The following is a 23,854-nucleotide window of genomic DNA, read 5'->3' as shown; positions in this document are numbered from 1 at the left end:
CCTTTAACTTTAACTTTAACTTTAACGTTAACTTTAAATTTAACTTTAACTTTAACTTTAACCTTAACTTTAACTTTAACTTTGATTTTAACTTTAACTTTACTTTAACTTTCACTTTAACTTTAACTTTAACTTTATTTTTAACTTTAACTTTCGCTTTAACTTGAACATTCACTTTAACTTTACCTTTACCTTTAACTTTAACTTTAACTTTATTTTTAACTTTAACTTTAACTTTATTTTTAGCTTTAACTTTCGCTTTAACTTTACCTTTAACTCTAACTTTAACTTTATTTTTAACTTTAACTTTCGCTTTAACTTGAACATTCACTTTAACTTTAACTTTAAATTTAACTTTAATTTTAACTTTCGCTTTAACTTAAACATTCACTTTAACATTCACTTTAACATTCACTTTAACTTTAACTTTAACTTTAACTTTAACTTTGACTTTAACTTTAACTTTAACTTTAACTTTAACTTCAACTTTAACTTTAACTTTAAGTTTAACTTCAACCTTAACTTTAACTTTCACTTTAACTTTAACTTTATTTTTAACTTTAACTTTCGCTTTAACTTGAACATTCACTTTAACTTTACCTTTAACTTTAACTTTATGATCCGGGGTGGGCGTGAGCTTAGCACCTGCTAACAAGCCAACCTAATATTAACGCACGCAAGTCATTTTCTGTCAAAAATGTCTCATGCACATACAACTTGTATGAGAGCAACTCAAATTGAATTTGCTGCGTGAAAACCTAACTCGATTTCCAATTTTTGTTCTGCGTGACATTTAGATTTGACGTTTGCACACATGCTTTACATTGTCGCAACGCTTGCTTATTTGAGTTGGGGCAAAAAACGCCGTTTGTTTGCGTGCGCTAAAAAACGCAGTGCGGTTTTATTAGGTTGGCTTGTAAGCGACCATATATCTATACGATAAGCGATGGCTACTTCGTGAAAATCAACGACAGCTCTTTTAGTTTGATTTCGATGGTCGTACAGTGAGGAAGTGTCGCACGCGCGCTTAAAACAGAGTACCAAAGAGTGCGTATGACACGGATTCACCGTTCAAGCATTGAAATCAAACGCGTTCGTGTTAACTAACACATTCTCAATTTGGTAACCGTGTAAATGTAGTGGTGCCCACCGCTGTTTATGATAGATATCCAATTTTATGTATTTGGCCTGTTGCTAACACCGAACCTTTACGAACCTTTTCTAACCTTTTCGAGCCTTTTCGGATGTTTTTTGACAAATATCCGTTACGGTTTTTCTTGATTTAGTCGCCAAGCCCGCGATAAAATCTATGCAATGGCTTAAAATAAAATTCTGCGATAATACAATACTTCTCGAGCACATTCTAGAGTCACCCCTGGTCCACCCTTATTGCCATATCTCGAAAAGGCATCCACCTATTGAACTAAGGCCCACTACCTTTTAAATAATCATTAACACCTTTCATTTGATACCCATATCGTACAACACACATTCTAGAGTCACCCCTGGTCCACCTTTATGGCGATATCCTGAAATTGCGTCCACCTATAGAACTATGGCGCACTCCCTTTTAAAATACTCTCTAATACCTTCCATTTGAAACACATGTCATACAAAAAACATGCCAGGGTTACCCTAGGTTCATTTTGCTAAATGGTGATTTTCCCTTATTTTGTCTCCAAAGCTCTCAGCTGAGTATGTAATGTTCGGTTACATCCGAACTTAGCATTGCTTACTTGTTTTAATTAAGAAGTTTCATGAATTAAATATTAGGTGTTAAAACGACAATATATGAATTCAAAGAAGTTAAAAAAAAAAATTTGAACTGATTCAACTATTAAATGGCACCGTTACATTGAAAATACATGTATGAGCGGTAAAAAAATTTAAAAATAAATTCTGTCGCCTTACTAATTGCGGTAAATACTAAAATTTTACAAATAAGCCACGTAGGTAACCAAAACGTGTAGCCAAAAGCTTGGGTTTTAATTTAAGCTGAAGCTCTATCAGTAAATGTTTAATTGCATGGCTTTCCGATTAATGTCACACGGAATAGATATCTTTTATTCTCTTTAATGATATCTAGCTTATATAATTAAGTTTTTTGGAGCAACAGTGCTTTAAAAGAATATGTAAATAACATTTTAGATTCCAATTTAATGTCAGCAACTTTTCTTACACAATTGTTAGGCTTTAGGTCCTGGGGGTTTCCCACTATAGGTGTCCTGTTTTTTACACATACCTTATTTTTTATTCCCTAGCTATCAGAAAATTTTGGGAGCGAATACAATCACAATTTTGGTTTTATGGGTATGGTGGTTGAGTGCTTCGCCTACCACACGAATATCCTGGGTCACGCCCCGGGCAAAGCAACATCAAAATTTTAGAAACAAGTATTTTTTTTTTCAATTAGAAGAAAGTTTCCAAGCGGGGTTGCACCTCGGCAATGATTTGACTAGCACTCCGAGTATTTTTCTGCCATGCAAACTTCTCAGAAAAAACTCACCGGCATAGGCCGTTCGTAGTCGGCATAAAACATGTGGGTCCCGTCCCGCCATTTTGTAGAAAAAAGTAAAAGGAGCAGGACGACAATTGGAAGAGAAGCTCGGCCTAAAATCTTACATTTATTATTTATTTATATCTAAAGAATATTAGTTACGTTTAGGACTTAATGTTTATAGGTCATTCGAGAAAAGAAGCTGCTCCTCAATTGGTGTAAATTACTGAAAGTCTTTTCGCAAAATGTCGACGATACCTAAAGCTTCATTTTAAAATGATTAGCGTATAGACTTTTAATCATAAGAGAAGTTCTTCGAAGTTGTTCAATTATTTCAACGTATTTTTAAATATTTTCATCTAAGGAGGGAAGGAAGGTAGTTCTAAAAAAAAAAAACACAAGTAAGGAAGGCTAAGTTCGGGTGTAACCGAACATTACATACTCAGCTGAGAGCTTTGGAGACAAAATTAGGGAAAATTAACATTTAGCAAAATGAACCTAGGGTAACCCTGGAATGTGTTTGTATGACATGTGTTTCAAATGGAAGGTATTAGAGAAAAAGGGAGTGCGCCATAGTTCTATAGGTGGCCGCAATTTCAGGATATTGCCATAAAGGTGGACCAGGGGTGACTCTAGAATGTGTGTTGTACGATATGGGTATCAAATGAAAAGTGGTAACGATTATTTAAAACGTAGTGGGCCTTATTTCAATAGGTGGACGCCTTTTCGAGATATCGCAATAAGGGTGGACCAGTCACTCCTGGTCCAATGTGTTTGTACGATATGGGTATCAAATTAAATGTATTAATGAGGGTTTTAAAAGGGAGTAGCCCTTAGTTTTATATGTGAAGGCGTTTTCGAGATATCGACCAAAATGTGGACCAGGGTGACCCAGAACATCTTCTTTCGGGTACCGCTAATTTATTTATATATGTCATACCATGAACAGTATTCCTGCCAAGATTCCAAGGGCTTTTGATTTCGCCCTGCAGAACTTTTTCATTTCCTTCTACTTAATATGGTAGGTGTCGCACCCATTTTACAAAGTTTTTCTAAAGTTATATTTTGCGTCAATAAACCAATCGAATTACCATGTTTCATCTCTTTTTTCATATTTCGTACAGAATTATGGCATTTTTTTCATTTTTCGTAATTTTCGATATCGCAAAAGTGGGCGTGGACATAGTCGGATTTCGGCCATATTTTACACCAAGATAAGGTGAGTTCAGATAAGTATGTGAACTAAGTTTAGTTAAGATATATCGGTTTTTGCTCAAGTTATCGTATTAACTTCCGAGCGGAAGGACAGACGGTCGACTGTGTATAAAAACTGGGCGTGGCTTCAACCGACTTCGCCCATTTTCACAGAAAACAGTTATCGTCATAGAATCTATGCACCTACCAAATTTCACAAGGATTGGTAAATTTTTGTTCGACTTATGGCCTTAAAAGTATTCTAGACGAATTAATCGAAAAAGGGCGGAGCCACGCCCATTTAAAAATTTTATTTTATTTTTTTATTTTGTTGCACCACATTATTACTGGAGTTGAATGTTGGCATAATTTACTGCAAAGATTTAAAATTTTTTGTTAAAATTTGACTTTAAAAAATTTTTTTTTAAAAGTGGGCGTGTTCGCCATCCCATTTTGCAAATTTTTATTTAGCACATATATAGTAATAGGTGTAACGTGCCTGCCAATTTTCATCATGATACCTTCAACGACTGCGAAATTACAGCTTGCAAAACCTACATACCAAATTTCATCAAAATACTTCAAAAGTTACTCAAGTTATCGTGTTTACGGACGGACGGACAGACGGATGGACAGACGGACGGACGGAGGGAGGGACGGTCGGACGGACATGAATAAATGATTTTCTTTTTTCACCCAGGTCATTTTGATATATAGAAGTCTATATCTATCTCGATTAGTTTATGCCGTTACGGATTACCGTTATGCGAACAAAGTTAGTATACCCTGTGAGCTCTGCTCAGCTGAGTATAAAAACAATTTTTAGTAGTCTAAAATTCGGTTATAAATTTTTTGTTCATAAAAATAATGGTTATAGGTCTAGAGCTCGAGTCGAACCTAAAATTTTAAATTAATACAAGTGATTTACCGCGGGAAATCTTGCCGTGTGGACGTTTTGCCGTCTTGACTGAGAGGAGGTAAGAAATAGCAGGCTGCATATGTATATCACTATGGCTACTGAAACTCCCAACAAACGCAAGTTTTGTAATATCATATCGTAACTCTGGCATTACTGATGTCTGTTTGCATGGCTATATTTGTTTGAAATCATCTGCAATATATAAAAACACACGTATGTATGAATTTGAATTTGAATTGAACTTTACGAAAAATTCCGATTTTTTGGTAAGGACTATCCACTTGATCGGTGGTAGCGCCTAGCGGGTTTGTTTTGATATTCTATTTAGGTCAACCAGAAAAGTCGATAGCCTCAACCGAAAAAAATTTTAAGATAGAATTGCTCATCCATTCATCGGTCTATCCGTCAGCCTATTTGTTCGTGGGTTCACCATCCCATGTTTTTTTTTTTTTGCAATAACTTTCATTTAAATGAATGAATTGTAATGAAACTCAACCTACTAATATTTCTGACCGCGACTAATACTCCTGCTAAAAATGGGCGTAATAGGTGTTATATACTATATATTCGTACAAGTATGGCATCCCCCTTCACATATGTTACAGCTACTTACATTATAAAATAAGTATACTTATGTACATGAATACGACATTGCTGTCACTTGAATCTATATTAAATAAACAGTCTTTTACTGCTCTCGTAACAAATAACACATGGCGCAGCCGAATAAGGAATGAAAACACGTAGTGGGACTGAATTGAAGCAAGAAGCAAGTGAACTAAACACGGACAGCGAAACTGAGGACTTTGTAATGGCAAATAACAGCAACGCCTATAGCAATCTGGACGTGAGACGTCCTGATCCGCTAAAATTTGAAGGAAATGTTTCCGAGCAATGGAGAGTTTTCAAGAAAAATTTCGACATATATGCCATTGCCATTGATTTCGAGGAAAGAAAAGAACAGCAGAAAGTTGGAATATTCTTCAACGCCTGCGGCCCAGAGGCAATTGAAATATTTAACACTTTTGGACTCTCTGAGGCGCAGAAGAAAAATTATGACGCAGTTTTTGCAGCTGTTGAAAATTATTGCACACCCAAAAAGAATGAGGTATACGAAGCTTTTAGATTCAATTCCAGAAAACAGGAAGAAGGGGAGCCATTTGAATCTTATTTGCTTGATTTGCGTAAAAGGGTAAAAAATTGTGGATATACTGACACGGATAGAATGATTCGAGAAAACATTGTTATTGGTACAAATAGCCAAAAGCTGCAGAAAAAGCTTTTGGAAGCAGAAAATTTGACTTTGCATAAAACCATCGAAATCGCGCGTGCTGCTGAGCTTGTGGACAAATATGCAGACGAAATGCAACAACAGATCAAACTATCAACAGTAAATGCAATACGCAAACAAAAACAAATTTCGCAAAATAGCAGTACACGCAATTATATGGAAAACACAAAAAGTATGAACAGAGAAAATGTACGAGTTAAGGCTAATTCAAGACAAAGCTCTAATTGTAAATTTTGTAAAGGTGTTCATGAGTTTGGCAAATGCCCAGCATTCGGCAAAAAATGCAACAACTGCGGTCGTTTAAATCATTTTAGTGTTGCTTGTTATAGTTCACGAGTTCACGAAATAAACGAAAGTGATGAAAAAAGAGGAAGTGGCGATGATATTGTTTTGCACAATATTGAAGACGTAATTGCGGGTCGGAAAAGATGGTATGAGAAAATTAGAATCAATTACTGCCTTATAAATTTTAAGTTAGACACCGGTGCTGACGTCAATATTTTGCCTTACAAGTATTTTAAAAAATACATGAAAGATACGTTGCTATACGATGGCGGTTTGCCACCACGGAGTTACAGTGGAACTGAGTTGGACTACAAAGGTGTAATTCAATGTGTAGTTATGTGCCGAAATGAGATAAAGATTTTAGAATTCACGGTTGTTGATACACCATACGAACCTTTGTTAGGACTTGCAGCATGTGAGCAACTAAACCTTATTAAACGCGTTAACGCTATTCGAGAAGTAACAAAGGATGAATTTATACGAAAATATAGTGATGTTTTTGAAGTGACGGGATGCTTTGTAACAAATTTGGATATTCAGGTTAAGAAAAATTCCGTCCCTGTGGTAAAGCCAGCAAGGAGAATCCCGCAATCCTTAGTAGCAAGAGTAAAAACCGAGTTACAGAAAATGGTTGAAAATAAGATAATTGAACAGGTGGATGGTCCTATTGAACGAGCCAGTAATCTTGTAGTTGTAGAGAAGAAATCAGGCAAACTTCGCTTGTGTATTGATCCTCAAGATTTAAATGCAGATATTTTGTCGGAAAATGATACGATTCCATCATTTGAATCTACATCGGTACGTATTGCTAATAGTAAGATATTCACTGTGTTGGACCTGCAAGAAGGGTTTTGGCAAATAGGACTTAGCGAAAAAGCTAGTGAGCTCTGTGCTTTTAATACACCGTTTGGGTGTTATCGTTTCAAGCGCTTGCCATATGGTATCAAAATAGGTCCAGAAGTTTTTCAAAAATATAGCGAGCGAAACTTCGAAGATATTCCAAACGTAATAGTTTTCATTGACGATATATTGATTGCGGCTAGAAGTGTTGAAGAGCATGATCGCACTCTGAAGCTAGTTATGGATCGCGCAAGAAAATTGAACATTAAGTTTAATGTCGACAAAATTCAATACAAGGTAACAGAAGTTAAATATTTGGGTAAAATTTTTTCACCAGATGGCATACGCTGCGATCCTGATAGAGTGAAAGCGATAATGAAAATTAGAAAACCAAATACTAAGAAAGACTTGCAAAAATTACTTGGCATGATAAATTATATTCGCGAATACATACCTAATTTGTCTAGTATCTCCAAACCGTTACGAGAGTTGCTAAAGTCCAACGTCGTGTATGAGTGGCAGTCACCTCATGAAAGCTGTTTGGAACAAATAAAAACAATGATAGCAAATGCACCGACGCTCCAATCATTTGATGACAAAAAAGAAATAACGCTCGAGACAGATGCATCTAAATTTGGTGTAGAGTGTTGTCTCATGCAAAATGGAAAGCCCATTGCATTTGCTTCACGCAGTCTCACCGACGCAGAAGTTAACTACGCTCAGGTAGAGAAGGAATTTTTAGCCATTTTATTTGCTTGTCGTAAATTTCATTTTTATATTTATGGTCGGAAGGTTACAATTAAGACGGATCACAAGCCCCTAGTTTCCATAATGAAAAAAGAATTTTGCAAAATTCCTTCCGCTAGACTTCAACGCATCAAACTAAGTTTAATTAAATACGACATAAAATTAGTTCATGTTCCAGGAAAGTTTTTATATATCGCTGATCTTTTGTCTCGTTATTTTGATGACGACAATAACGCTCCTGACATTGAGGACCTCAATGAGTTCGTCCATTCCTTAAACATCACCGACGAACGCCTAGACAGTTTTCGAAACGAAATCAATAAAGATGAGCATTTGGCACAATTGAAGAATGTTTTAATAAATGGCTGGCCTCATAAAAAAGATATGTTAAGTGACGCTCTCAAACAGTTTTGGAAGTACCGTAACGATCTGTTTTTAGAAGATGGTATCTTATACTTGAATAGTAGGGTTATCGTTCCACCAAACTTGCGGAAAATCATATTATCACAGCTACACTTGTCTCATTTGGGTATTGAGAAAACGAAAAAGCGCGCTCGCGAATTAGTGTACTGGCCAGGAATTGATGATGCGATTGAAAAAATGATAACAAATTGCGACGTATGCCAACGAAGTCGGTCATCAAATGTTAAGGAACCCATGATACCCCATTGCATTCCAAATCTACCTTTTAATAAGATAGGCTTAGATATTTGTGAATGTGAATCAAAAAATTATTTAGTAATAGCTGATTACTATTCGCGATATTTAGACATAGCTCCATTGAAATGAACAGCAGCTGATTGTATAAATGCATTAAAAACTTGCTTCGCAGTACACGGATTACCTATAGAAATAATTTCAGATAATATGCCTTTCAATTCATATGAGTTTAAACGATTTTGTGACCAAATTGGAGCTAAATTAACTACAATAAGGCCTAGATATTCGCAATCCAACGGTTTTGCTGAGCGCTTTGTTGGGATAGCAAAAAACTTAATAAAGAAATCACGTGAGAGTAATCAAGAGTTAAGGCTAGCCTTACTTGAGTATCGTAATACGCCGCTTAAAGATGTTGATGCTTCGCCAGTGGAACTTTTAATGAGTAGAAAAACCCGCACTCTTGTACCAACGAAAAAGACTTTATTTCAAACAAGAATCACTCCTAACATAGTTAATAACATAAATGCAAAAAATTATAAATCAAAAAGGTACTACGATCGATCTGCTTCGCAAAAACAATCATTCGTAAAAGGAGAGAAGATATGGTATAAGCACAATAGAAAAGGCTGGTTAAAAGCTAAAATCATTGACACACACGACTCACCTAGATCATACTGGATTGAATTAGAAGACCAAACCATTTACCGTCGAAATTCCAGATGGTTGCGAAAACGATTCTAGTTATAAGAACATCTGAACTTTTATATATTTAAATCTTAGTATACATAGTACACCCACATGTACATTCATGCATATGTATGTACATAAATATGTGTTAATGTATATGCTCCGGTGTACGAATGTCATTTAACGAATTTACCATTTCAATTAAGAAGGGAGATGTTATATACTATATATTCGTACAAGTATGGCATCCCCCTTCACATATGTTACAGCTACTTACATTATAAAATAAGTATACTTATGTACATGAATACGACATTGCTGTCACTTGAATCTATATTAAATAAACAGTCTTTTACTGCTCTCGTAACAAATAAAACAATAGGTATGTTGTCACAACCACTTTTTAGAGGTCAAATATTATTTCAAAATAAAAAAAGGACGTGTGGCACTCAGGGGCCTGCCGCGGTTGCATATTATCAACTTATGCAATTATAATATTCATGCAACATTTTATTTTCTTTGATATTAATTCAAGTTTTGCCTTTGATATTAATTCAAGTTAATCTTTTTAACCGTGGTGACCGATAAGAAAACAAATTTTTTACTTTTATTGAATAAATGAGAAGTTAATATTTAACTTTCACTTTAACTTTAATTTTAATTTTAACTTTATTTTTAACTTTAACTTTAACATTCACTTTAACTTTAACTTTAACTTAATTTTTAACTTTAACTTTAACTTTCACTTTAACTTTAACTTTAAATTTAATTTTAATTTTAACTTTAACTTTAACATTCACTTTAACTTTAACTTTAACTTTATTTTTAACTTTAACTTTAACTTTCACTTTAACTTTAACTTTAAATTTAATTTTAATTTTAACTTTAACTTTAACTTTAACCTTAACCTTAACTTTAACTTTAACTTTAACTTTAACTTTAACTTTAACTGTAACTTTAAATTTAACTTTAACTTTAACCTTAACTTTAACTTTGATTTTATCTTTAACTTTAACTTTAACTTTACTTTAACTTTCACTTTAACTTTAGCTTTAACTTTAACTTTAACTTTAACTTTAGCTTTAACTTTAACTTTAACTTTAACTTTAACTTTAACTTTAACTTTATCTTTAACTTTAACTTTAACTTTAACTTTAACTTTAACTTCAACTTTAACTTTAACTTTAACCTTAACTTTAACTTTAACTTTCACTTTCACTTTAACTTTAACTTTATTTTTAACTTTAACTTTCGCTTTAACTTGAACATTCACTTTAACTTTACCTTTAACTTTAACTATAACTTTAACTTTAACTTTAACTTCAACTTTAACTTTAACTTTAACTTCAACTTTAACTTTCACTTTAACTTTAACTTTATTTTTAACTTTAACTTTCGCTTTATCTTGAACATTCACTTTAACTTTACCTTTAACTTTAACTTTAACTTTAAATTTTACGATTTTAATAATCGGGGATTGCCCATATTGCTTTTTTAAATGTATGAAAACATTTATTTGAAGCAATTTTTTAATTTTTATAATTTATTTAATAATTTGGGAAAAATTTAAACAACGTGACATCAGGACGGACAAGGCGACAGCTGTTTCGATTATACCTTGTAAATCTCTTCAAAGCCTTTTCTCCCGGGAGTGGGAGTCGAACTCGCACTCCTACGATAGTTGAAATGGTTATAAACGCATTCAGCTACGTCATGCCTGTTGTAAAGTTTTTCCCAATTGCCTTCTTTTTGCATATTTTAATCTTTTACACATTGCATACTTCGTATGCAATTATGTGTTAAAGCTATGCTTGGTACGGCGGTTTTCAAAGAAACTTTGGTTTTGTTGCTGTTTTCGTTCTATTTATAGAACTACAACGAATTAACCAATTTTGTCTGTTTGTATGATTTTAATAATCGGGGATTGCCCATATTGCTTTTTTAAATGTATGAAAACATTTATTTGAAGCAATTTTTTAATTTTTATAATTTATTTAATAATTTGGGAAAAATTTAAACAACGTGACATGAGGACGGACAAGGCGACAGCTGTTTCGATTATACCTTGTAAATCTCTTCAAAGCCTTTTCTCCCGGGAGTGGGAGTCGAACTCGCACTCCTACGATAGTTGAAATGGTTATAAACGCATTCAGCTACGTCATGCCTGTTGTAAAGTTTTTCCCAATTGCCTTCTTTTTGCATATTTTAATCTTTTACACATTGCATACTTCGTATGCAATTATGGGTTAAAGCTATGCTTGGTACTGCGGTTTTCAAAGAAACTTTGGTTTTGTTGCTGTTTTCGTTCTATTTATAGAACTACAACGAATTAACCAATTTTGTCTGTTTGTATGATTTTAATAATCGGGGATTGCCCATATTGCTTTTTTAAATGTATGAAAACATTTATTTGAAGCAATTTTTTAATATTTATAATTTATTTAATAATTTGGGAAAAATTTAAACAAAGTGACATGAGGACGGACAAGGCGACAGCTGTTTCGATTATACCTTGTAAATCTCTTCAAAGCCTTTTCTCCCGGGAGTGGGAGTCGAACTCGCACTCCTACGATAGTTGAAATGGTTATAAACGCATTCAGCTACGTCATGCCTGTTGTAAAGTTTTTCCCAATTGCCTTCTTTTTGCATATTTTAATCTTTTACACATTGCATACTTCGTATGCAATTATGGGTTAAAGCTATGCTTGGTACTGCGGTTTTCAAAGAAACTTTGGTTTTGTTGCTGTTTTCGTTCTATTTATAGAACTACAACGAATTAACCAATTTTGTCTGTTTGTATGATTTTAATATTCGGGGATTGCCCATATTGCTTTTTTAAATGTATGAAAACATTTATTTGAAGCAATTTTTTAATTTTTATAATTTATTTAATAATTTGGGAAAAATTTAAACAACGTGACATCAGGACGGACAAGGCGACAGCTGTTTCGATTATACCTTGTAAATCTCTTCAAAGCCTTTTCTCCCGGGAGTGGGAGTCGAACTCGCACTCCTACGATAGTTGAAATTGTTATAAACGCATTCAGCTACGTCATGCCTGTTGTAAAGTTTTTCCCAATTGCCTTCTTTTTGCATATTTTAATCTTTTACACATTGCATACTTCGTATGCAATTATGGGTTAAAGCTACGCTTGGTACTGCGGTTTTCAAAGAAACTTTGGTTTTGTTGCTGTTTTCGTTCTATTTATAGAACTACAACGAATTAACCAATTTTGTCTGTTTGTATGATTTTAATAATCGGGGATTGCCCATATTGCTTTTTTAAATGTATGAAAACATTTATTTGAAGCAATTTTTTAATTTTTATAATTTATTTAATAATTTGGGAAAAATTTAAACAACGTGACATCAGGACGGACAAGGCGACAGCTGTTTCGATTATACCTTGTAAATCTCTTCAAAGCCTTTTCTCTGCTTTGCTTCAAATAAATGTTTTCATACATTTAAAAAAGCAATATGGGCAATCCCCGATTATTAAAATCATACGAACAGACAAAATTGGTTAATTCGTTGTAGTTCTATAAATAGAACGAAAACAGCAACAAAACCAAAGTTTCTTTGAAAACCGCCGTACCAAGCATAGCTTTAACACATAATTGCATACGAAGTATGCAATGTGTAAAAGATTAAAATATGCAAAAAGAAGGCAATTGGGAAAAACTTTACAACAGGCATGACGTAGCTGAATGCGTTTATAACCGTTTCAACTATCGTAGGAGTGCGAGTTCGACTCCCACTCCCGGGAGAAAAGGCTTTGAAGAGATTTACAAGGTATAATCGAAACAGCTGTCGCCTTGTCCGTCCTGATGTCACGTTGTTTAAATTTTTCCCAAATTATTAAATAAATTATAAAAATTAAAAAATTGCTTCAAATAAATATTTTCATACATTTAAAAAAGCAATATGGGCAATCCCCGATTATTAAAATCATACAAACAGACAAAATTAGTTAATTCGTTGTAGTTCTATAAATAGAACGAAAACAGCTACAAAACCAAAGTTTCTTTGAAAACCGCCGTACCAAGCATAGCTTTAACACATAATTGCATACGAAGTATGCAATGTGTAAAAGATTAAAATATGCAAAAAGAAGACAATTGGGAAAAACTTTACAACAGGCATGACGTAGCTGAATGCGTTTATAACCATTTCAACTATCGTAGGAGTGCGAGTTCGACTCCCACTCCCGGGAGAAAAGGCTTTGAAGAGATTTACAAGGTATAATCGAAACAGCTGTCGCCTTGTCCGTCCTGATGTCACGTTGTTTAAATTTTTCCCAAATTATTATATAAATTATAAAAATTAAAAATTGCTTCAAATAAATGTTTTCATACATTTAAAAAAGCAATATGGGCAATCCCCGATTATTAAAATCATACAAACAGACAAAATTGGTTAATTCGTTGTAGTTCTATAAATAGAACGAAAACAGCAACAAAACCAAAGTTTCTTTGAAAACCGCCGTACCAAGCATAGCTTTAACACATAATTGCATACGAAGTATGCAATGTGTAAAAGATTAAAATATGCAAAAAGAAGGCAATTGGGAAAAACTTTACAACAGGCATGACGTAGCTGAATGCGTTTATAACCATTTCAACTATCGTAGGAGTGCGAGTTTGACTCCCACTCCCGGGAGAAAAGGCTTTGAAGAGATTTACAAGGTATAATCGAAACAGCTGTCGCCTTGTCCGTCCTGATGTCACGTTGTTTAAATTTTTCCCAAATTTTTAAATAAATTATAAAAATTGCTTCAAATAAATGTTTTCATACATTTAAAAAAGCAATATGGGCTATCCCCGATTATTAAAATCATACAAACAGACAAAATTGGTTAATTCGTTGTAGTTCTATAAATAGAACGAAAACAGCAACAAAACCAAAGTTTCTTTGAAAACCGCCGTACCAAACATAGCTTTAACACATAATTGCATACGAAGTATGCAATGTGTAAAAGATTAAAATATGCAAAAATAAGGCAATTGGGAAACACTTTACAACAGGCATGACGTAGCTGAATGCGTTTATAACCATTTCAACTATCGTAGGAGTGCGAGTTCGACTCACACTCCCGGGAGAAAAGGCTTTGAAGAGATTTACAAGGTATAATCGAAACAGCTGTCGCCTTGTCCGTCCTGATGTGACGTTGTTTAAATTTTTCCCAAATTATTAAATAAATTATAAAAATTAAAAAATTGCTTCAAATAAATGTTTTCATACATTTAAAAAAGCAATATGGGCAATCCCCGATTATTAAAATCATACAAACAGACAAAATTGGTTAATTCGTTGTAGTTCTATAAATAGAACGAAAACAGCAACAAAACCAAAGTTTCTTTGAAAACCGCCGTACCAAGCATAGCTTTAACACATAATTGCATACGAAGTATGCAATGTGTAAAAGATTAAAATATGCAAAAAGAAGGCAATTGGGAAAAACTTTACAACAGGCATGGCGTAGCTGAATGTGTTTATAACCATTTCAACTATCGTAGGAGTGCGAGTTCGACTCCCACTCCCGGGAGAAAAGGCTTTGAAGAGATTTACAAGGTATAATCGAAACAGCTGTCGCCTTGTCCGTCCTGATGTCACGTTGTTTAAATTTTTCCCAAATTTTTAAATTTTACTTTAACTTTAACTTTAACTTTAACTTTAACTTTAACTTTAGCTTTAACTTTAACTTTAAATTTAACTTTATTTTTAACTTTAACTTTAACTTTCGCTTTAAATTTAACTTTAACATTCACTTTAACATTCACTTTAACTTTAACTTTAACTTTGTCTTTAATTTTAACTTTAATTTTAACTTTAACTTTAACTTTAATTTTAACTTTCACTTTAACTTTATTTTTAACTTTAACTTTCGCTTTAACTTAAACATTCACTTTAACTTTACCTTTAACTTTAACTTTAACCTTAACTTTAACTTTAACTTTAACTTTAACTTTAACTTTAACTTTAACTTTAGCTTTAACTTTAACTTTAACTTTAAATTTAACTTTCACTTTAACTTTAATTTTAACTTTATTTTTAACTTTAACTTTCGCTTTAACTTGAACATCCACTTTAACTTTACCTTTAACTTTAACTTTAACTTTAACTTTAGCTTTAACTTTAACTTTAACTTTAACTTTAACTTTAACTTTAACCTTAACTTTATCTTTAACTTTAACTTTAACTTTAACTTTAACTTTAACTTTAACTTTAACTTTAACTTTAACTTTAACTTTAACTTTAACTTTAACTTCAACTTTAACTTTAACTTTAGCTTTAACTTTAACTTTAAATTTAACTTTCACTGTAACTTTAACTTTATTTTTAACTTTAACTTTAACTTTCGCTTTAACTTTAACATTCACTTTCACTTTAACTTTAACTTTGACTTTAACTTTAACTTTAACTTTAACTTTAACTTTAACTTTAACTTTAACTTTAGCTTTAACTTTAACTTTAACTTTCACTTTAACTTTAACTTTATTTTTAACTTTAACTTTCGCTTTAACTTGAACATTCACTTTACCTTTACCTTTAACTTTAACTTTAACTTTAACTTTAACTTTAGCTTTAACTTTAACTTTAACTTTAACTTTAACCTTAACTTTATCTTTAACTTTAACTTTAACTTTAACTTTAACTTTAACTTTAACTTTAACTTTAACTTTAACTTTAACTTTAACTTTAACTTTAACTTTAACTTCAACTTCAACTTTAACTTTAACTTTAGCTTTAACTTTAACTTTAAATTTAACTTTCACTTTAACTTTAACTTTATTTTTAACTTTAACTTTAACTTTCGCTTTAACTTTAACATTCACTTTAACATTCACTTTCACTTTAACTTTAACTTTGACTTTAACTTTAACTTTAACTTTAACTTTAACTTTAACTTTAACTTTAACTTTAACTTTAGCTTTAACTTTAACTTTAACTTTCACTTTAACTTTAACTTTATTTTTAACTTTAACTTTCGCTTTAACTTGAACATTCACTTTACCTTTACCTTTAACTTTAACTTTAACTTTAACTTTAACTTTAACTTTAGCTTTAAGTTTAACTTTAACTTTAACCTTAACTTTATCTTTAACTTTAACTTTAACTTTAACTTTAACTTCAACTTCAACTTTAACTTTAATCTTAACTTTAACTTTCACTTTCACTTTAACTTTAACTTTATTTTTAACTTTAACTTTCGCTTTAACTTGAACATTCACTTTAACTTTACCTTTAACTTTAACTTTAACTTTAACTTGAACTTTACTTTTAACTTTAACTTTAACTTCAACTTTAACTTTAACCTTCACTTTAACTTTAACTTTATTTTTAACTTTAACTTTCGCTTTAATTTGAACATTCACTTTAACTTTACCTTTAACTTTAACTTTAACTTTAATTTTAACTTTAACTTTAAATTTTACTTTAACTTTAACTTTAACTTTAACCTTAACTTTAACTTTAACTTTAGCTTTAACTTTAACTTTAACTTTAACTTTAACCTTAACTTTATCTTTAACTTTAACTTTATTTTTAACTTTAACTTTAACTTTAACTTTCGCTTTAACTTTAACATTCACTTTAACTTTAACTTTTACTTTAACTTTGACTTTAACTTTAACTTTAACTTTAGCTTTAACTTTAAATTTAACTTTCACTTTAACTTTAACTTTAACTTTACCTTTCGCTTTAACTTGAACATTCACTTTAACTTTACCTTTAACTTTAACTTTAACTTTAACGTTAACTTTAACTTTAACGTTAACTTTAACTTTAATTTTAACTTTAACTTTTACTTTTACTTTAACTTTAACTTTAACTTTATTTTTAACTTTAACTTTCGCTTTAACTTGAACATTCACTTTAACTTTACCTTTAACTTTCACTTTATCTTTAACTTTAACTTTAAGTTTAACTTTAACTTTCGCAGCAAACCAAAGAGAACAGAAAATGGCGGTCGTCGAAGTGGACCAGAATATTGGCAACGCCCTACTCAAAAAAGGTAAAATTCCTATCGGATGGATACAGTGCCGAATCAGACAGCGAGCAGAAGTACAACGCTGCTTTAGGTGTCTCGGCTACGGACACCGGAAGGCAGAATGCAAGGGTCCAGACAGGAGTAACGCCTGCTGGAAGTGTGGGCAAAGCGGCCACAAAGCTTCGGCCTGTACCGCAGCTCCAAAATGTTACCTGTGTAATACACAGAAGCTCGATCATGTCCCTGGATCTGGAGCATGCAGCATTTTCAGAGCGGCACTCGCTGTTGCAAAGGCCAAAGTCTCAATTCAATAGTGATTAGTTTTATCCAAGGCAACCTAAACCGGAGCAGACTTGCTGATGAGCTACTACAAGAGTTGGTCTTAGACCATAAAGCTAACAGCGTTATCATCAGCGAACCCTATAGAGCCCGAAATGATTGGCATATAGACAGCACCGGCACCGCCGCAATCTGGATGACAGATGCAAACGCCAATATTGTGAACCGTGTTGCCGGACAAGGCTACGTCCGCCTAACTACGAATAATACCACAATAGTAAGCTGCTACTTGTCCCCGAATGATCCCATTCAAACGTTCAGGGACAAGCTTGAACTTATTGAAGACGACCTGAGGGACTTAACTAGTAACCTGGTTGTGGCGGGAGACTTTAACGCAAGAGCCGTCGAATGGGGAATGCCGCAGACTAACACCCGTGGAAGGTTAGTCCTTGAGATGGCAGCCAGGCTCGGTTTGAACGTGCTTAACACTGGTACGACCCCTACATACCGACGGCCAGGCTTTGGATTCTCGATCCCCGATGTAACACTAGTGTCAGAAAGCCTGCTGCTGACCGCTGCTGGATGGAGAGTCATAGAGGATCTGACTGGCAGCGATCACAACTACACCACTTTCCACCTAAACGATCCCGGTCAGAGGCAGATTCCGAACGGACCACGCAGAACAAAAGCATGGGACGCATCCAAGGTCGACTCTGCCACGTTCTCCGCATCAGTACTGGGGGATGCACGACGGATAATCAACAACTCCAGTCCGACGGAAGAGACGGTTGAAAAGACAATGAGCTGTCTTCGCCACGCTTGCAACCTCTCTATGCCACGGAGGGGAGTGTGGAGGGGTAAAAAGCAGGTATACTGGTGGAATAGCGAAATCGCGGAGCTGCGGAAAATATGCCACAGGATGCGAAGGCTAGCAACTCGCGCGCGCGGCAGGCCTGAGGCTCTAGAAAAGTCGGAAGCGTACAAAGGAGCGAAGAAAGCTCTTAGTGCGGCCATTAAGCAAAGCAAGCTTAAGTGCTGGAAAGCGCTTTGCGAGGAAGTGGATCGAGACCCATGGGGGCAGGGATATAAGATAGTAATGAAGAAGTTCCGTCCGCCAAACCAGCTGATGGACGAGAACCAAATAAGGAACATTGTGGATGGCCTGTTTCCCACCCAACTGCCTAGGGAGGGCGGGTACGTTACCCATGAAGATCGCAACGTGGAACCATTCCAAGAAGAAGAGCTTAAAACTGCCGTGCGAACTATGAAACCTAGGAAATCATCTGGGCCCGACGGAATACCCGCGGAGGCAATTAGACTAGCTGCAAACGACTGCCCAGAACTTATGTTGCACATGTACAACAAATGTCTCGAAGAAAGAATTTTCCCCACCATATGGAAGACAGCACGACTGGTTCTCATTCCAAAAGGGAAAGGAGATCCCAACTCTCCATCATCCTACCGTCCCCTATGTATGTTGGACACAGCAGGGAAATTGATGGAGAGTCTCCTGAAGCAACGCCTCACCAGAGCGTTACAGGACGCCGGAGGACTGTCGCCCAGACAGCATGGTTTTCGGAGGGGGCACTCTACAATAGATGCCATAGCAGAAGTTATAGACGCAGTCAAGAAAGCCGAGACAGCGTGCCACAGAGCAAGACCTATAGTGTTGCTGGTCACGCTGGACGTCAAAAACGCTTTTAACTCAGCTAGGTGGGAGGACATGCTTGAGGCACTAGAAAGCACTTTCAAAGTACCGCAATACTTGTTAGAAATTTTAAGGGACTACCTAAGAGAGATGTATCTAATATATGAAAGTACTCACGGTCAAAAAAAAGTAAAAATAACAGGTGGAGCAGCCCAGGGTTCGGTACTAGGTCCCGATCTCTGGAATATAACTTACGACAGTCTTCTTCGATTAGACATGCCAGAAAGCACCTTCCTCGTTGCATTTGCAGACGACGTGGCAGCTGTGATAACAGCACCAAGCTGCGAGCTGGCACAGCTAAAATTAAACCAGTAGCCCGTTTCTGTATCCTTGCGATACGAATTATATCGCAAAAAGCAACCCTGATGCTTTGTTATCGCAAGGTAGTGTTTCTGTATGAGTGGTGAATATGTATTTTCGTTATTTCTTGCGATATTCATATCACTAGCTCCGAAGGTGGTGATAGCATACATTTTCTGTAATTTGAATTTTTTGTGTGCTAAGCAGCTTTTCATTTTTTCATTCTTGTGTTTGTCAATTTTAGCATTTAAAAAAGCTGCAACACCAAAAATATTTCACGGTGAACGTGTGAATACTTAATAGAGAGCAGAAATTTGTTTTTTGGGCGAGATTGAGCAGAAAAGCGAGGGATTGTCTCTGAAGAAGTGTGAATTTGGAGGAAGAAATATTGATCAATTTATTATATACATCTAAGAACTGTCCATACATATATCAGCAATGGAGTTGGACGCCAAGCGTTTAGTTTTAAAGAAAGTATTGCATAAAACTACGCTCATATGACGTGATGAACCAATTTTCGTATACGCCGTTTATTTGGACAGCGAAGTCGATATTAAATGGAAGATTTTACAGAAAAGCTTTTCCGGCACTTATACGAAATGATTAAGACCTTTTCTTGTTCTGTAAATATGCTGCACTTATACATCATGAACAAAAACGTAAAGGATTTTCTAAAAAATATACAAAAGAATTATAGGAAGGGGGACTTTCTGAGGTAAATGTACATAAATATTCTCGGTAAAAACGTCGGAACCCAAAGGTTCAAAATAAGTTCGGCAAGGCGAATGTTTTTTTGGATTGTGTCGTGAATCCAAATGTTTATTGCTGCTTGTTTATGTATACTAACATTTTATGTTTTTATTTGCAGACAAATGAAATAAAAGATGACCTAGAATTTTTGGATCTTGCTAACCAAACTCCAAAAGTGACTTCAAGGGCGACTCCACAACCAAAGACAAACTCTACCGTACTCGACCCAGCTACATCTCAATCGAACCCACCTGGTTATAATACTTTCAGCGGTGCTTACGCCGAAAAAAAACATATGGAAGACCAAGACGAAAGGCAAAGAGAATTTAATAATGGGCAACAAAAATTAACTTGCGAAATTTTAAATACGCTTAAAGCCATACACGAAACCCTCAAGTCAATAGAAATGTCGTTAAAACCACAGTATATTAATGATTAAATTACCATTATACACATTCTCAAAAGCCATTACAACTTAAAAATGCCCAGCATCAGCGTTTTTCTATAAACTGGTTGAAAGAATATATCTCTAGCGACAGACAAAAAAAACCGTGGCCGTAGTCAAAAATATAGGACCAAATTTAAACACAAATATATGTAAATTTTATCTATTTTACGTTGTTTTGCCAATTTCTAAATTTTTTTTCATAATTTTATATCAACAAGCATAGTAATTAATTTGGAACACTCCAAATTCGAGAAACTTTTTAAGTCACCCCAAGCTTTAAAATTGTTTTCTTAGAAATCTTAAAAACTTTCTGAATATGCATTTTTTTAAGGCCCATTTCTCTATATAAACTTATTTCTTTTGTTTGGGAGAATATGCTAAACACTTCAGAAAAAAAAATTCTCAAAATTAAGCAGAAATTTTAGGATTAAAGTTGAATTTGTTTATCTAGTATTGATGGAATTCTGGTTTTCTGGAATTTTCTTGAAATTTGAATAAAGTGTTTCAAATTAATTGCAATGCTTTGTACATACATATAAAGTATCTATTTCATACAAAACTACTTATGAAATGAATTTGATGAAGAAATATTGAATATTGAAACAATAGTCGCAAAGTAGTTTATATAGTAGTGCATACATATTAATTATAATTAAATAAATCAGCATTCAAATAGATAACGTTTTCTTTTTTCTCTAACTCATTACACAATATTAATATAAACGTAATAACGCACCTGAAAACACATTACAACTTCCATTATATTTAATAATTATATTTACAAGAAAAAAAAATATCATTTATATATATAAATAATTATAGTTAAAAAATTGTTGTTCTTGTTGTTGTAGCGATAAGGTTGCTCCCCGAAGGCTTTGGGAGGTGTTATCGATGTGATGGTCCTTTGCCGGATACAGATCCGGTACCATAGCACAATTAAGGCGCTAGCCCGACCATCTCGGGAACGATTTATGTGGCCACATTAAACCTTCAGGCCATTCCCTCCCTCCCCACCCCAAGTTCCATGAGGAGCTTGGGGCGCCAGAGCCTCGTCTGTTAGTGAAACAGGATTCGCCGCGGATAGGTGACAATTGGGTTTGGAGAAGCTATATATTGCGCTGGCCACCTGAAGGGTTGCGCCACACAGCCCCTTGAATCTGGTATTTTAGTCGGCTCTTACGACAGGCATACCTACCGCGGGTATATTCTGATCCCCTAACCCGCTGGGGGTGTTCTGCGCATATACGTAATACTCCTATATTGCTACAAAAGGCTAGGTACATTCCCAAACATCAGAGTGCCGATATATTGATGTTTAAACGTTTTTGTTTTTGTATTCAACATTCGAATGTACCTAAATTTAAATTTTTTCTTGTCACACTTATGCTGCTACAATCACAAAAATTTTATAGACTGTCTTGTTTTGATTTCGAATTCAAAACACATTGCGAGCATTTTCTATTAGCAATATAGGAGTATTACATTTATGGTTCTGTGAGAACTTTATTGAATGGTCTCATTCTGTCTGCTGTGTATCATTTTATGCAACTTGTTTGCCTTTTTCACCTTGGTCGCTAATTTTGTTCTTGCTAGTCTAAATTGTACAATTATCCGTAGCCAATCAACGCCCAGTATCCTATTTTCTACAATCCCAGGGAAACGTATTCGCCGGCCTGCAGCTCAACCAAATCCTTTTTACGATCTGGAAGGGAATGAAGAGGGTAGAAGGGTTAATGTGGTTTCCCGAGATGGTCGGGCAAGTACCTTAATGGTGGTATTTTCCGGAATGTACCGAATCAATATTCTGTCCACATCGACAACAGCAAAACTCCCGAAAATCTTCAAGGAGTCTCCTTATCGCTAGAGTGAAAATAGTTTTCGATCCGTGATCTTGAGCGGGAAGCTATTGTTATACTGGTCATTAGCACCGACTTGTTGATTCTACCTTAACATTTTACAAATAATATCATTAACCATTTGTAAAGAGTCATATCCCGGTATTATTTACCCATCGGTTAAGAGCCAAAACTGATTCTTCGTCAGGATACTGGCCACCACGTTTCTCTGCATACTTCAATGTCAGCTTAGAACGAGCCAAGGGGTATCTATGCCAAGTTAAAACCTTGAATGCCAAGTTTTCACAACCCGGTAACGGATGAATATTAGTCATACTAAAGACCATATTACATTGGGTTAACCGCAGACAAGCACTTAATTCTGGCATATGATGTTTGCGCGCATAAGCATTATGTTCATACCAACGTTTTACAGCATTAAAAACATCTTTCTCGCACCGTACATGCAAATTGTCTCTTTCTATGATAGGTTGCAACTTTTTGGCGTCAAAATCTAAAAATTCACTGCTCTGGGTTACCTGCGAGATAATAAAACAATAAATTTAATGCTTAAATAATCGCACACGTTGATTTACATGCATACAGTTTTGTGTTTCGTAAGCCAGAATTTTTTCATTTAGTGTCTCACACTGAGTCTACTTCTCCAGACTATATGCTGGCTGCAATGTGAAATCGGTTATATTCTCTATTATAAAATCAGCAGTTTGCAACAGCGCCTTTCAATTGTAGTATTAAAGCCGCTTTTAACAGCCGATCCACATTGTCAATGGTTATGAGCGTTTTGCCGGTATAGTAAAAGGTGATTAAGCGCTCGAAAGTGTCGCTGTCGATATTGGTGGTTTCTATAAGTGGACAAATCCCGTTGTCCCTTTTGAACAGTTCACCGAAATAAGGGCTTGCCGCCGATAGAATTAGACGATGAGTCGTAATTCTGTAAATACATATATAACAAGCGTAGTTAATATATGTGACATACAAGCTGCAATAGCGTTAATTCAAATGAAAGTTTACTTACAAGGAAGATGGATTTGTTAATTTGAATGTCACATCAACTAAACTCTGGTCGTCAAAAAGTTCATATATTTGAAACAAAAGGTTTTCAATAAAGTACTTGGCTCCATCTGAGGCGTTGTCGTGTGATGTTACATGCTGCCATTGCTATTGCGTCAGGAAGTATAGTTTTTTTGTAATTTTGAATTTTAGAATGTTAGATTACTTACATGGATACTCCGTGGTGTATGCTTTTAGTTCGGAAGGTTGTCGTTGTTATATTTATGGACGTTATTGAAGTAGTTGCAATATATCCAGGAATTGCCCGATCGAGATAAAAAACTGTATTTTTTCCGGTTTTGGGAATTGAATATTCCAATTCCAATAGCTGGCAAGAGGACGCTTAGATTGCC

The 23,854-nt window shown here is 34.5% G+C and overlaps 1 protein-coding gene and 1 long non-coding RNA gene across 2 annotated transcripts in view; both read right to left on the bottom strand.

Annotated features, from left to right (window-relative positions):
• Positions 1 to 4,689, bottom strand: part of LOC137250075 (WSCD family member CG9164) — a 662,201-nt gene extending 657,512 nt beyond the window's left edge. The window contains 1 exon segment of the mRNA XM_067782327.1: positions 4,620 to 4,689. The gene's annotated coding sequence lies outside the window, so the exon portion shown is untranslated.
• Positions 4,690 to 22,603: 17,914 nt separating this feature from the next.
• LOC137248088 (uncharacterized) lies at positions 22,604 to 23,603 on the bottom strand. The gene is made up of 3 exons (XR_010952060.1): positions 23,467 to 23,603; positions 23,027 to 23,382; positions 22,604 to 22,969 (listed from the first exon to the last, which is right to left on the bottom strand). It is a non-coding gene; the product is annotated as an uncharacterized lncRNA (long non-coding RNA).
• Positions 23,604 to 23,854: the final 251 nt, after the last annotated feature.

Source organism: Eurosta solidaginis, chromosome 4 (genome assembly GCF_040869045.1).
Source record: "Eurosta solidaginis isolate ZX-2024a chromosome 4, ASM4086904v1, whole genome shotgun sequence".
Taxonomy (NCBI): Eukaryota; Metazoa; Arthropoda; class Insecta; order Diptera; family Tephritidae; genus Eurosta; species Eurosta solidaginis.
The sequence above is the reverse complement of the archived record's forward strand: the minus strand, read 5'-3'. Positions and strand labels throughout refer to the sequence as shown.